This window comes from Bemisia tabaci, chromosome 2 (assembly GCF_918797505.1).
Source record: "Bemisia tabaci chromosome 2, PGI_BMITA_v3".
NCBI lineage: Eukaryota > Metazoa > Arthropoda > Insecta > Hemiptera > Aleyrodidae > Bemisia > Bemisia tabaci.
In genome coordinates, this window is record NC_092794.1 from 76,942,325 (window position 1) to 76,958,357 (window position 16,033).

General features: G+C 39.1%; 1 protein-coding gene across 4 annotated transcripts in view; it reads left to right on the plus strand.

The window, feature by feature from the left end:
* Window positions 1–16,033, plus strand: part of LOC109037048 (uncharacterized) — a 258,003-nt gene that overhangs the window by 121,394 nt on the left and 120,576 nt on the right. The window lies entirely within an intron of this gene.

Below are 16,033 nucleotides of genomic sequence, written 5' to 3' on the forward strand. Positions count from 1 at the left end.
ACACAAGCACCCAGCGCCAAACCAGGCTTCACTTTTTCCCCGTGCATTTAGATACGAGCACTCCGTCTTTATGTCTTTGGTATACCCTATGCCTTGCACGAGAGTTTTGATGGGGTACGCGTACCCCTGTGGTGAGGAGCCCGATCGAAATGAAAAAAACCTAGAAAAACTCGTAAACTATGTGTATTTTAAATACGAGTCAGAAAGAGTCCCTGTCAGTAATTCGTGTGTTGGTGTAACGGTATCCCTGTCAAAATAGTCCCACTCAGCAGATGGTAATTTGTCCCCCTCCCCCAACAAAAAAAAAAAATCCTTAGGCCCACGTGAGCTCCCCGGTATTTCCCATGAGCAGGTTGTTTCCCCCATGGGCATCCCCGGTCTTCCTCATGAGAACCCTAGTCTTCCCCTTGGGCATCCCGGGTTTCCCCAGGGGTACCCATGAGCTTCTATAGGTCCCCCATGAAATTCCCATGAATGGGGACTCATGCACGCATGGGACATTTTAAACAGGTGTCTAATCATTTAAAGGGCGGTGAAGCTGGGGTTAACTTGTGCATTACGATAATACTTGCTTCTCCAAGACACAGACCATGTGGCAGTTCAATTTAGTGGCAGATCTGGTCCCTTAATCTCTCATGATCACCTGAGGACGGATTATGAAGAAACGAAAGTAGGTAAGTAACTTTCGGGAATGTTTTCCGGGCTAGGTCCCATCAAAATTTCCCAACTATTTTTTCCAGCTTCGCGTTAGGGTAGAAAAGTTGCGTTTTGGTCTAAAATGGAAGATTATCGCAAAAAAAAAAAATCGAGGGTACTTTTGGGTCGCCCATCCACACACGTTGCCAAGTGGTTCAAATATTGGACAAAAATCGTGTTTCTTCGCGGTTTAAGCCTATTTATTCGTCTCAGAGTTAATTTTAGATCTTGTAATTAATTATTTCTTGTCCCTGGGTATGTACTTCGACGACTTTAATCGTCCGTGGACGATTTAAGTCGTCGAAGGCCATGGTAGCGTGCTTTGTTTCATCAAATTTCCTTGAAAAAACGTGGAATTTTCGACCATTTCGACTAAATCTAATGGTGCTGACAATCAGAGTGGTCTTCACTTTCAAATTTTTCGATTTGATATTGTCTGACTCCTTAAGAAGTTTAGACATAGTCATAAAGGAACGGGGGAAGAGATACTGTTAAAAAAAATTAATTATTAATGGATGCGTCCGAGCTGCTTGAACGTGGTGATGCCGCGGAAAATCGTGCTGTTAGGCCGATCTTCGTATCTTTTTAACTATGATACCATCGCTCTAAACCCTTCATAATGCAGACTTAAACACACATTTTTATGGGAATAATAGTTTCTTTCTTCTTTTTTTTTACTCTTTACAAAATTACTGTTTTTTATAATTGCGTCTTTTTCCAGTTTTCATTGTTTGGGTCTTTTTATAGTTTTAATTTATGTCAATGTATTTATGTTATTTATTTATTTATTTTTCCCCCCTCTCTTTTCTTTTCTTTTTCTCTCTCTCTCTTTCTCCCCCGCTTTCTCTCTCCTTTTTATTATTATTATTTGAATTCAATTTTATGTCTGATCCGGCAGATTAATTGGGCATCCCAATTTGCCGGACAGATTAATGTTGTTTTTGTTTTATGTTTTATTATTACTCTATATAAAGCTGCTGTTCCCACTCACTCTGCCCCCCCTAGAGAAAAATTGGCCGAAGCGATTTCCTTTAAAATTGGTACACGCTTAGCTATTGTAATGAGGAGTTGATTAAAATTATTCCCGTTCAAATCCGCTGCCTCGGATGCCCGCAAGAGCGAAAAGTTATTTCTCCATATAGTATTACATTGGAGATACGCGGTTGTTTACGCGCATCGCGCCGAACAGGTTCAATCCTGTTGCGTGACGTCACTGCCTTACAGACGAAATTTAAGGTTTTAGGAGGTATTTTTCAACGGATTTTCGTGAAACTCGGAACCCGGGGGTACTTTTCGACGGGAAACTCGAATTTTTGGTCAGATTTTGAAAATTTCAAAATTCAAAAGATGGCGGCCGTGGCCTAAAATGCTAAGTCGGCTCCTGTTATATCGATTTTCGTGAAACTCGGTATTCAGGGGTACTTTTCGACGGGAAACTCGAATTTTTGGTCGGATTTTCAAAATTTCAAAATCCAAGATGGCGGCCGTGGCCTAAAATGCTAAGTCGGCTCCTGTTATATCGATTTTCGTGAAACTCGGTATCCAGGGGTACTTTTCGACGGGAAACTCGAATTTTTGGTCAGATTTTCAAAATTTCAAAATCCAAGATGGCGGCCGTGGCCTAAAATGCTAAGTCGGCTCCTGTTATATCGATTTTCGTGAAACTCGGTATCCAGGGGTATTTTTCGACGAGAAACACGAATTTTTGGTCAGATTTTCAAAATTTCCAAATCCAAAAGATGGCGGCCGTGGCCTAAAATGCTAAGTCGGCTCCTGTTATATCGATTTTCGTGAAACTCGGTATCCATGGGTATTTTTCGACGAGAAACTCGAATTTTTGGTCAGATTTTCAAAATTTCCAAATCCAAGATGGCGGCCGTGGCCTAAAATGCTAAGTCGGCTCCTGTTATATCGATTTTCGTGAAACTCGGTATCCAGGGGTATTTTTCGACGAGAAACTCGAATTTTTGGTTAGATTTTCAAAATCCAAGATGGCGGTCGTGGCCTAAAATGCTATATCGCTTCCTGATATCGATCGATTTTTATGAAATTCGGTATTAGGAGGTGTATTTCGACGGAAAACTCGCATTTTTTGGTCAGATTTTCAACATTTCCAAATCCAAGATGGCGGCCCTGCACGAAGACGCGGTCCGGACTCCTAGAACATCAATTTCTGCAAAAATTGGTGAAAAAGAAGATTAAGACATAGATGTTGTCTCCTCATTAATGTTAAAAACTGTGCGGGGCGGTGGCGACTCGCGGAGCGAGTCGCATGTTCGTCGCGAAGCGTAGAACTGGGGTCCAGGGGCACTCCCCGGCTAGACGTGTCAGCTCGCAAAGCGAGCTAATCACGACTATTACTCTATATAAAGCTGCTGTTCCCACTCACTATGCCCCCCCTAGATAAAAATTGGCCGAAGCGATTTCCTTTAAAATTGGTACACGCTCAGCTATTGTAATGAGGAGTTGATTAAAATTATTCCCACTCAAATCCGCTGCTTAGGACGCCCGCAAGAGCGAAAAGTTGTTTTTCCATATAGTATTACATTGGAGATACGCGGTTGTTTACGCGCATCGCGCCGAACAGGTTCAATCCTGTTGCGTGACGTCACTGCCTTATAGACGAAATTTAAGGTTTTAGGGGGTATTTTTCGACGAATGTTTGTGGAATTTGGAAAGCGGGGGTATTTTTCTCGGGGGATCTCGAATTTTTGGTAGGATTTTCAAAATCTCAAAATCCAAGATGGCGGCCGTGGCCTAAAATGCTAAAGTCGGCTCCTGTTTGATCGATTTTCGTGAAACTCGGTATCTGACGGTATTTTTCGACGAGAAACTCGAATTTTTGGTTAGATTTTCAAAATTTCCAAATCCAAGATGGCGGCCGTGGCCTAAAATGCTAAGTCGGCTCCTGTTATATCGATTTTCGTGAAACTCGGTAGCCAGGGGTATTTTTCGACGAGAAACTCGAATTTTTGGTCGGATTTTCAAAATCTCAAAATCCAAGATGGCGGCCGTGGCCTAAAATGCTAAGTCGGCTCCTGTAATATCGATTTTCGTGAAACTCGGTATCCAGGGGTATTTTTCGACGAGAAACTCGAATTTTTGGTCGGATTTTCAAAATCTCAAAATCCAAGATGGCGGCCGTGGCCTAAATTGCTATCTCGGCTTCCGATCCATCGATTTTTGTGAAATTCGGTAGTAGGAGGTGTATTTCGACGGAAAACTCGCATTTTTGGTCAGATTTTCAACATTTCCAAATCCAAGATGGCGGCCCCGCACGAAAACGCGGTCCGGACTCCTAGAACATTAATTTCTGTAAAACTTGGGGAAAAAGAAGATTAAGACATAGATGTTGTCTCCTCATCAATGTTAAAAACTGTGCGGGGCGGTGGCGGCTCGCGGAGCGAGTCGCAAGTTCGTCGCGAAGCGTAGAACTGGGGTCCAGGGGCACTCCCCGGCTAGACGTGTCAGCTCGCAAAGCGAGCTAATCACGACTAGTTACTCTATATAAAGCTGCTGTTCCCACTCACTATGCCCCCCCTAGATAAAAATTGGCCGAAGCGATTTCCTTTAAAATTGGTACACGCTTAGCTATTGTGATGAGGAGTTGATTAAAATTATTCCCATTCAAATCCGCTGCCTCGGATGCCCGCAAGAGAGAAAAGTTATTCCTCCATATAGTATTACATTGGTGATACGCGGTTGTTTACGCGCATCGCGCCGAACAGGTTCAATCCTGTTGCGTGACGTCACTGCCTTATAGACGAAATTTAAGGTTTTAGGAGGTATTTTTCGACGAATGTTTGTGTAATTTGGTAAGCGGGGGTATTTTTCTCGGGGGATCTCGAATTTTTGGTCGGATTTTCAAAATCTCAAAATCCAAGATGGCGGCCGTGGCCTAAAATGCTAAGTCGGCTCCTGTTTGATCGATTTTCGTGAAACTCGGTATCCTCAGGTATTTTTCGACGAGAAACTCGAATTTTTGGTTAGATTTTCAAAATTTCCAAATCCAAGATGGCGGCCGTGGCCTAAAATGCTAAGTCGGCTCCTGTTATATCGATTTTCGTGAAACTCGGTATCCAAGGGTATTTTTCGACGAGAAACTCGAATTTTTGGTTAGATTTTCAAAATTTCCAAATCCAAGATGGCGGCCGTGGCCTAAAATGCTAAGTCGGCTCCTGTTATATCGATTTTCGTGAAACTCGGTATCCAAGGGTATTTTTCGACGAGAAACTCGAATTTTTGGTTAGATTTTCAAAATTTCCAAATCCAAGATGGCGGCCGTGGCCTAAAATGCTAAGTCGGCTCCTGTTATATCGATTTTCGTGAAACTCGGTATCCAAGGGTATTTTTCGACGAGAAACTCGAATTTTTGGTTAGATTTTCAAAATTTCCAAATCCAAGATGGCGGCCGTGGCCTAAAATGCTAAGTCGGCTCCTGTTATATTGATTTTCGTGAAACTCGGTATCCAGGGGTATTTTTCGACGAGAAACTCGAATTTTTGGTTAGATTTTCAAAATCTCAAAATCCAAGATGGCGGCCGTGGCCTAAATTGCTATCCCGGCTTCTGATCCATCGATTTTTGTGAAATTCGGTAGTAGGAGGTGTATTTCGACGGAAAACTCGCATTTTTGGTCAGATTTTCATCATTTCCAAATCCAAGATGGCGGCCCCGCACGAAAACGCGGTCCGGACTCCTAGAACATCAATTTCTGTAAAACTTGGTGAAAAAGAAGATTAAGACATAGATGTTGTCTCCTCATCAATGTTAAAAACTGTGCGGGGCGGTGGCGGCTCGCGGAGCGAGTCGCAAGTTCGTCGCGAAGCGTAGAACTGGGGTCCAGGGGCACTCCCCGGCTAGACGTGTCAGCTCGCAAAGCGAGCTAATCACGACTAGTTTTTGAATAAATCTTACTCTTTCTCTTTCTTTTACATATATGGTGTTAGTAGTTGTCCCTCCAGATTTTTAGACTAAGATACATCTTCGCCGAAAGAGGGGCAAAAACGCAAATGCGACCGCGGCCGTGTCGCATTATTGTATTTTTTCGTGTGATGAGACTTCTTTTTAGGTAAGATAGGTACATGCAATCTGGACCCATGAAAATTCTCATTCTGGCTCAAATAGTCTCGTACTTTCACTTGGTTACCACACTTTTTCCCTCAATATCTACTCTGGAAAATCTGAAGAATTTACTTTGATTTGGAGGTAAAGCACGATTTCACTGATAAATTTTCACGAAGTTCCTATATTCATTTCAATTGCATTTTAATTTTCCGAAATGTCAAGTAATTACCAGAAGTTTCCACAGAGGTTCTTTCGAGTGAGTGATTTGCCTTGCGAACCAATAATATTCACAACCGAAACCGACCGAAATAGTTTTCACATGTAGCAAATTTAGCAAAAAGTTTCGACAAGAGCTGCTGTAAAGAATTTTCGTTGATATATGAATCTTTATCATTGAGTTACTTACCTAATTAAAATCTTGAACTAGAATCTTAGGTCTCAACTATCATCTGGAATTATCTTGAATATCAACTAATCCTTTGGTTTCAGGAAACTTTCATCCGTAGTTTCTGACATCTTGATGGAGGTATTGCAATCGATGTTTTTCTTTAGTCCGCTTTCTAGGCTCACCGGTGTGCTCTCGAATTTTATTTAGCTTTGAAGATAAAATCTTAATACAGAGTTTTTAAGAGAAGCCCCACTCGGATAAAATGACAACGCGCACCACATCAGCAGCCACAAAATTTTCAAAAAATTGAATGTTGTGAATGATGTGGCAGAATGCGAAATGAAGCCAAATAAAAGTGAACAGTTCACCAGTGAACCAAGCAAGCGGACGCTGGAAAGAGCTTGACAAGCGCTGCTCTGAAAAATATTCGTAGGTGTGAATATTTAACTTCGAGTTCCTTAATTACCTAATTAAAATCTTGAACTAGAATCCTGACTCTTGGTTTCAGAATACCTACTTCCATCTGCAGTTTTTGACCATACCTACTTGATGGAGGTATTGAAGTTGGTATTCGTCTTTAGTCCGCTTGCTCCTTCACTCGATCTTTCCTTTTTCATTTTATACCAAACCCCAACTTTTCTACCCTAACGCGAAGCTGGGAAAAATAGTTGGGAAATGAAGGGGCCTAGAGACTCCGTCGTAACAGTATTTTTACGTTTTCGCTTAAAGCTGTTGCAAAAATACCAGGTCTCATCGGCTTATATAGAAGCGATTGCGCTTTGGGTAATGGCGCATAAGACCTCACGAAACCTGGTTGGCCTGATATATAGTGATCGCGTGGTTCCTTCTTTCTAAACTTGCAATAAGAAACCACAAAAGTACCTGGTCGTCACTGAATAAAGGTTGGCCAATTCTGAAATACACTCGCACGTCGTTTCCCAAAATGTGGTTGCTTCGATAGGAACGGATCTGATATTATTTCCCAAGAAACTCTGATTCCTTTTCAGATAATGTTATGAAATGTTGTTTTTTAAGTAAATCCTTATTGCAAAATATGTGTAGTCAAATGATCTATACTATAAGCCAAGAGACCTCTTATCTAAATTTGCATATCTGGTAACGCTTAGTTCCAGCGTTCTACTGGGCCAATTTTCAAGATTTTTGCGGTTGTCAACAGGAAATTATCTCTAGGTGAGCTCGCTTTACATAGATTTTGAAAATATGACCCAGGCTTTTTTATATTACGTGATAAAGTTGCGAATTTTCTCATTTAACCAATGTAAATTTTTATTTTTTGTCACAGTTCGTTTGAGCGTTTTACTGGGCCGATTTCCATGATTTTGCGGTCATGCACAGGTGATAGTCCCAGCTAAGCCCGCTGTATTCAGAATTTGAAAATAAGACCCAGGTTTTTTATATAAGAGTAGACCAGAGAGCTTAGGAAGGGGGAACAAATTTGAAATTCTCGCCAAAGAAAAATGGCGGGAATTTCAAATTGAACTAAGCGGGAAATGTTGACTCTTGGTCTTTTAGCAGGGTACGTGATTCGAAGATATGGTCCTTTGCTTCAGACTATCCAAAAGCGACGAAATTCTCTGTCACGTTTCGTTCTTGGCGTGAAGTTTGAAATAAATGCCGATTTTTTCATTTGATTCTTATTTGGTCCAATTGGTCCCGGCCAGAAGGAGATTAGATAAATGAAAGTCGGGTATGAAAATATTTTAATTTTTTTTTGTCGTTCTTTTTTCGACGCGATCCGAAGAGAGAGCAAAGCGCCCACTGGGGGTTGGGCCGCGTAGCGGCCTGGTGGCATAGCCCCCTAGTATTCTCTAGTCTCAAAAGGGTAAAGCCCAGATCACACGACAGCCGATTTCGTAAAAATGACTCATCGATTCCGCTGATGATTGTTGATTACTGAAAATAGCGCGGCCCGCGCTATTTTCACGATCATCGATAAAGTCGGGAAGCAACAGCTATCACGTAAGAATATCATCCATTTCCATTACTTATTTGTGATTTGAAATAACAACCTACGTATTAAAAAAAGCTAGAAATAAGCGCGACGAAATTCACTATAATAAAAAAATGTTTTGTTTGTTTACACGTTTTCCCCCGCTTTCCGCCATTTTCACGTTATTTTCGCAGTCGGACGTGTGAACACAACTGAATCTAGATTCTGGCATCAACACTCAACAAAAGCACCGATGTGCCATTTTCAACTCAATTTCGCCTCCGTGTGATCTGGGCTCAACTGTTTTTCTGGCTCGGAGAAAGAGGCTGCGTTGTCAGATTAATAGAGAATTAGCAGGTGTCTGAAAGTTGATGAATTTCGTGTATAAGTGGAAACTACAAAAGTGAACGAGGATACCCTTGGTTCACGAATTAAACAATTATTGGAGAAGATATGACAAAATGATCTAACCTGCTGAAATACGTGTGTTTATAAATGGGAAATGCCACCAGATGATGTCACTAGTCGGTGCATTTTCTCATTTTTAAATCTTTTTTTATACTACTTCCCATATCAGAAAAAAATTTTGAAAAATACCGTGAAATCAGTAACACTTTCAACACTTTCAGATGAAGCAATAAAAAATTTGCATGCAAATTCTCCATTGTTGCATACCTATCTTCTGCAGAGTGCTTGTCGAATGTTTGGTTGAATGCCGGGTACTGAAAGGTGTTTGTCGGGTGGACATAGATGACGAAGGTGAAATGGAGCATTTTGATTAGTCGGTTATGTCTTATCGCTGCTTCGTCGTACTTATGTTGGATGGAATTGACGACATGCTATCGGCATAACTCAAGAGGTGCCTTCAGCGTGTTGTCAATTACCAGACTTAGGTAAGACAAAGCTGCGATAAGACATATAGCCAACCAATAAAACTGCGCCATTTCACCTTTGTCGTCTAGATCTGCCCAACGAACACACAATTTAAATTATTGGTCTGCATGGGACAAATCCGTGGCAACAGGAGGTAGAGTCGGGCCTCAGCTGTGTAACAGTTAGTTCGTGGTATCAATGGAATATCGATGGTGAAACTACCATACCACGTTTCTCGATTTTTGTCGGTTTTGAGTTAGCTGCATAAATGAGTTGTAGGAGATGTCCTTTATCTGCCACCAAAATATTTTTGTCGAATAAAATCAGGAAGTTATCCAAACCGTAGTTCAAATATCACATATCTCAGCGCTAATTCGCAATTCACATATCTCGCGTATCTCGCGCCGGCGGGAAGTTATTGCGTACACACGGCGCGCTCTACAGTACGAAGTACCGAGGCGGATAAAGAATGGTGGTCGTGTTTCGTACCCTCTTGACATCACACGGCATCGGGTACGTTTCGGGAACATCCTGAATGCATGGCAAAGCATGTCGGCGCAGAGTGGATCGAGTCAATAAGAGAGGTCGGATATCAAATTTTTGACCAAAACTGCAAATTTTGATGTTTATTTGCTCACATTTTAAATCTCAACGGGTGATTTTAGAAGAAAATTTTACGAGGAAACCAATGAAACCACTTATAGATCTTAAAATTTTGGTATAAACGGAGTTATAAGCTGATGATGAGTTATAAGCGTTAGGGAGTTATAAGCGTTTAAAGTCCAAATTTTGTCTGACCTCTCCTACTATCTCGATCCACTGTGCCGCAGTGAAACTACCGGACCCCGTACCTCGGTTTGCAACGTCGCAGACGCCCTGTCATACTATATTTTTTAAATGAAAACCTCTCAACATCAATTCTTGAAATCTTCTGTGATTTTTCTTCTTTGAGTGACGAAGAATCTGTGAATACTTCAAGGAATGATATATTGGCTGGTTTTCATTTGCAAAAATAAAATGGGAGCATTGATTTTAAACACCGCAAACAAGATACGTGGTCTGGTAGTTTCACCGTCGATACGTTTTTATTAGAAGGCGACTCATCCACCGGGAAAGGAAATTCACCTTCTTTATTAGAAGTGTTAAGGTATTCAAGAAAGTATGAAGTAGTAGTAGTAGTAGTAGTATCCTACTTCTTGCGGTACGGGTCGTATCAGTCTTTCAATTTTATGCTACGCAACGATTCTGAGTCTGTCATGCCGTTTAATAGTATTGTAATTAATAAAGATACGATGATTGGTCCAGTTGTAGGATCAACAGAAGCTTTCAGTGCATGAATAGAAGTACACTGTTCAAAATGACTATTCGCTAAGCCTTAAATCGATCAAAATCTTCAAACAAGAGGCTCAATACCTCAATTCAAAATTCACATATCTCGATGTAATAGTGTCAATTCCTACTTCGCAAAACACATAACTCGGGTCTTCCTCCGTATTTCATCACGGTTGCGACTATTTTCAAAAATGCTCAAGGCGTGGTGAAAAGCATCTTATCATCTCTATCTCCAAGAATTATTACCTTTTAATTATCAAAAACAAGGAAAGCAGACAGTTTTTTTGCTCTCCTGAAAAATCGAGTTTTCCGATATACGTGGTATGGTAGTTTCACCATCGATATAATACCTACGCGATATGCTTAACGTCAACCGGGCCCGAATTAAGCATGCTACCTGAGTCATGGCAGATCTCGGTATCTAGGAGCTTAATCTTGAAAAAGTGTCAATAATTGTAGTCGTCAGATTCAGAGTCCGGGTTCATTATCCCTCCAAGAAGCAGAAAATAATACCATTAACGGGGAGAGTGGCGGTGAGGATCTCTATGATACGATGCGACGCCCGGTAATGCGATGGAGTCATGGCTAATATCGCTCGCACCCGAGGGTGCCAGTGAGACGGAAATCAAGGTATATTCCATCTAAAGTTCTTTGAAGACAAACGACGAAGAAACTCGCCGCGGTATCATCGAAGCGAATAACCGTGCTGCGTTCGATTATTTTCGCGTTTTTGGCTCTCCACTTTGTATTCGCTAGATTGCATTAAAAATCATTCGTTGAAGATGTAGAGTGAGCGATCATCAGTGATTTACTTTAGAAATATCCAACAAATTTTACAAAATACTGTTTTCACCGTTGATAGCTTTCAAGAAATAAAACGGTAGCCGAAACACAAATTTTAGTTGTTATTTCTAAAGATATATTTTAGAAACCCCATTTTTATATATCCGCAAAATTTGACAGTAAATCGTAATTGGTTAGTTCAATGCCCCCACTGTAGCAATAACCGTTGAAATAACTTTTCATTAATTTGAATAAGACAACTCTAATGAAAGCATCAAAATATTGTTTTAGGAAATCATTTTGGAGGGTATGGATTATCTGATGGACATGAATCGATTGAAGATAGGTAAAAACTTGAACCGACGAGATTGTTATTCGTTACGCAGTTTTCAAAATTGCGATTTAGGTATGTTAGAATGAAAGGGGCCAACGCGCAGTTTTCCCCTGATATCTCGAAATGACTGCACCTTTTGAGTTTGGAGCACTGACATAATGTTTGTAGTAAGAAGGGCTTGGAAGACAAGGCCCACCCAACACAAGTAGCAGGGATCTCGATAAACAGCGATTTTATCGGTTGGTTATCGCAATTATATCGGTGGCAATATATCGAGATATTATTGAAGTAAAAATTGCGATTTGTAACGATACAATGCAAAAAGGCATAATACAAAGGCAAAATACCCATGCAAAAAGGCCATCTTCAAATTTGAATAAAAAGTTGTCTAATCGATAGTTCGTTCGATTTCACATCCATCGATATATTATAGCTCGCTGGAAAACTTTTGGTTCGCGAGATATCATCATTTTTGTGAACAGCTTTATGGAGCGACGACGCTTTTTGAGTCCGGGCGGATAGAAATTTTAGCCTCCAAAAACACCGGGTAGCATTAATTCCATGGTTTCCTATGTAATTTTTGGCGCTGAATCCGAGTTTGACCATTTCATAAAAAAATTGTCACCAAGATGTTGCCAAATTTGGCAAAAATTGCTTAAAATCGGCCTTTTTTGGCGGATTATAGCCTGTGACTTGCCAGGAGTTGATCCCACGACAAAATTGGTTATTTCCACAGTTAAAACTCGTTAAACTATCTACGAGCTGAGTCAAATTCTTTCTGCTCACGGTAAAATTAAACGCGCGACAAGCAGCAAACTGAAAAAAAGACACCAAAATTGGCGCTTTTTTGCGGTTTTTGTCGTAAGTTTCTTGTTTTCCGATTAAGAGAATGTTTCTTGACTATACTAATGAACAACATGAGCAGAATTTAATAAAATTGAACAATAAAATAAGATCGAACATATTCCAATGTTGCCAAGCTTAAACAAAATACTTTAATTTTCGCTGGTTTTTTCGATAATTGTCCTATATTCTTTGTTCACCTCTTATTTTTAAATTTTATAAATGTATCTCTCTTGCAAAATAATACACCTCCGTAGAATAATTTAATTTTCAACTTAGATATATACTAATAATTAGGGTATTTAGTTCAGAGAGGAAAAATTCATAAAATAGTGAGTTTTATCGAATCGTGTCAATAAACCACATTTTGAAACAATAATGGAAAATTTTCTGCTAAAAATTAATGAATAAAATGTACTCCTCAGACTGACTTCATTAAAACAAGACAAGACGCATTGCAATATTGCCAAAATTACGTACAAATCGTTGAATTTTGGCGGTATTTGACCGTTATTATTCATTACCCTATATTTAGTATACAATTTTATTTTATAATTCTGAGATAATGGAGTTTAATAGAAAAAAGTAACGACACCAAACTGAAGAAGACGCCAAGGAAAGGACAATAAGGGGCTTATAAAGGAACAAGGGCGCTCCAAATTACTGAGGACCTGTGGGTGGACAAGGGACTATGGCGGTTAGGCGTCGCGGGCCCGAGAGACCGCTGTTAAAGCGGCTCTTTATCTATATATTATGTAACAATACAATAGTTTGTCGTTACACTCGGTGGAATTCAGATTTTCCTAAGAAACATTCTCTTAATCAGAAAACAAGAAACTTACGACAAAAACCGCAAAAAGCGCCAATTTTGGTGTCTTTTTTCAGTTTGCTGCTTGTCGCGCGTTTAATTTTACCGTGAGCAGAAAGAATTTGACTCAGCTTGTAGATAGTTTAACGAGTTTTAACTGTGGAAATAACCAATTTTGTCGTGGGATCAACTCCTGGCAAGTCACAGGCTATAATCCGCCAAAAAGGCCGATTTTAAGCAATTTTTGCCAAATTTGGCAACATCTTGGTGACAATTTTTTTTATGAAATGGTCAAACTCGGATTCAGCGCCAAAAATTACATAGGAAACCATGGAATTAATGCTACCCGGTGTTTTTGGAGGCTAAAATTTCTATCCGCCCGGACTCAAAAAGCGTCGTCGCTCCATAAAGCTGTTCACAAAAATGATGATATCTCGCGAACCAAAAGTTTTCCAGCGAGCTATAATATATCGATGGATGTGAAATCGAACGAACTATCGATTAGACAACTTTTTATTCAAATTTGAAGATGGCCTTTTTGGGTATTTGCGGATATGTAACATTTGTCGAATTTAAAAATCGGAAATTTGGCAATAATGCATGTTAAAATTAATGCGACATTAAAAACATGGTCATTTCCTAAAAGTGCGTAATTTTTAGAGAATTTTCGTTAAAACCGCAACTTCATAGCTCAATTTTGATGCCACTTACGGAATTTGCCTGTTTTCAACTTGGCAACGCTGTAGCGCGCGGGAAAAATTTCGGGTGAACTTGTCAATGCCGGAAAAAGGCGTGTCTTGTGACAGGGAACAACATATCCAACTCCGGGCAAAATCCAAGCGTAGGGTAAAATCGCCGATTTTGAATAACCCTCTTTAACATAAAACAATAAATAAAATATGTAAAAAATTAAAAATAGATAAAAAAAATTGAAAAAGGGATAAAACAATAAAAAAAGATAAAAAATAGTAAATAGATAGAAAATAAAATTAAAAATAATATAGATTCAAAAAAAAAAATAATACAGATTTAAAAAAATAAAATAATATAAATTTAAAAAAAATAAAATTAAATTGATTGAAATAAATTATATGAGTTAAAAAAATACAATAAAATTAAATAGATTAAAAAGCATACAATAATATAAAAAAGATTAAAAAGAAAAAATTAAATAAAATAGGTTTAAAATATACAATAAAATAAAATAGATTAAAAAAATAAAGTAAAATGAATTAGATTTAAAAAATAAATAACATGAAATAGATTCAGAAAAAAATGCAATGTAAGTTTGTATACAATGTATACAATAAATGAATTAAAATAATAATAATAATTTATTTTATTTGTAAATGCACATTTATAACGGCGAAAACAAAAAATGAAAGAGATGAAAAAAATGAAATGAAATAATTTCAAATAAATAAAAAATAGAAAAATAGATCCAAAAAATTAAAATAATAAAATAAAATAGATTCAAATCAATAAAGTGATAAAAACAAAATATTTTAAAATACTCAAATAGTCACGATATGGTGATGTTGCTGAATAAAAATGACGGATAAGTTTGCAATCTGATGTTATTGTAATGTTTTTAGTAACGTTTCTAAAATATGACGCAGCAATATTGTGCGCAATTTTTTCATGAAATATTATTGAGATATTGCTAAATAATGTTTGCGGGTGATGTTATTGTGCAATGTCATTGTAAGTTCCTGGCAACGTTTCCGAAAGTAGTTCTTAGTGATGTTGTCATGAAATATTGCAGCAACATTGCAATCATGTTACGTGGACAATATTGCTAGAGCAATATAACCTGCAAAATTACACCCAGCCCCTGTGCAGGGTAGATGGTGGTATCCTAGGTAATTGAAACCAAGAAACCTGAATTCCATGGTTTCGGAGCTTCCCTGACCATTCTTCATGTCAATTACTTAGGATACCAATTTTTTCCGAAGAATCTACGTCGATGTTGCGACCAAATAGCAATTTTTTGAGGAAACATCGGACCCCTTTTTATGGAGAGTTATTTTTGGGCGTTGAATGGGTGAGCTTATAGACTTGGGGATCAATTATGGTTTAAATTTGTTGCACTCTTCAGTTTGGATGCAATCAATTTGCGATTCGGAAAGGAGCCTTGACTTTTAAAATCGAGCTCCCTTGTTTATTCCCGAAGGACTAGGGACCCCTCGGGGCAATAAAATTCGGATTCCTTGGGATCAATTACTTGGGTTGCCATTTTTCCCCGGAGACTCTACATCATTTTTGCAACCAAAGAGAAATTATAAAGGAGGGTTACTGTCCCGCACCTCACGGTGTCATTTTTGGGCATAGGGTGGGCCGATTTTGGATTAGGGTTCAATCTACTGTGGATTTTCTTTGCTTATCAATTCTAATGCAATTAAATATCAAATTGGTCGGGAACCCCTACTTTTAGGATCGTGACCTCCCTTTTACCCTTTGAGGGCCGGGGGGGGGGGGGGAGGGGAGGTTCCGTTACCACGAAATTCAGATTCCATAGGGTTGATTCTTTATTCAACTCCGCGGTCCCTGACTTCGTGCAACCTATTACAATCGAGAAAAAAGTCTGGTGCGGGTGGTCTGGGACACCCTGTATAATTCAATCTTTATACACAGTTATGCAAAAATCACCTACCTACCACCCCTGTAACTTTTTTCCAAACTGATTTCGAAATTGGAAACTTTGAGGATGTTCCTAGGTCTGTATTAACTTTTTGATTCCCAAAATTTTGGAGGGCAGTTCTCTCCAAGGGGGTCGGGGGGGAACTTTGTTTTTCAAATGGCAGCCCCCTTTTTGGGGTCCCTCATGCGAAATACAAAAATAAAGAAAAATTTTGAAGCAATTCGCGGGTCAAAATGTTGATTTTTTACAAAATAATGGCCGGTCATAGTTGAAGATAATGGGAATCTGGCATGAATAATTTTCAGAAGGTGGAAACTT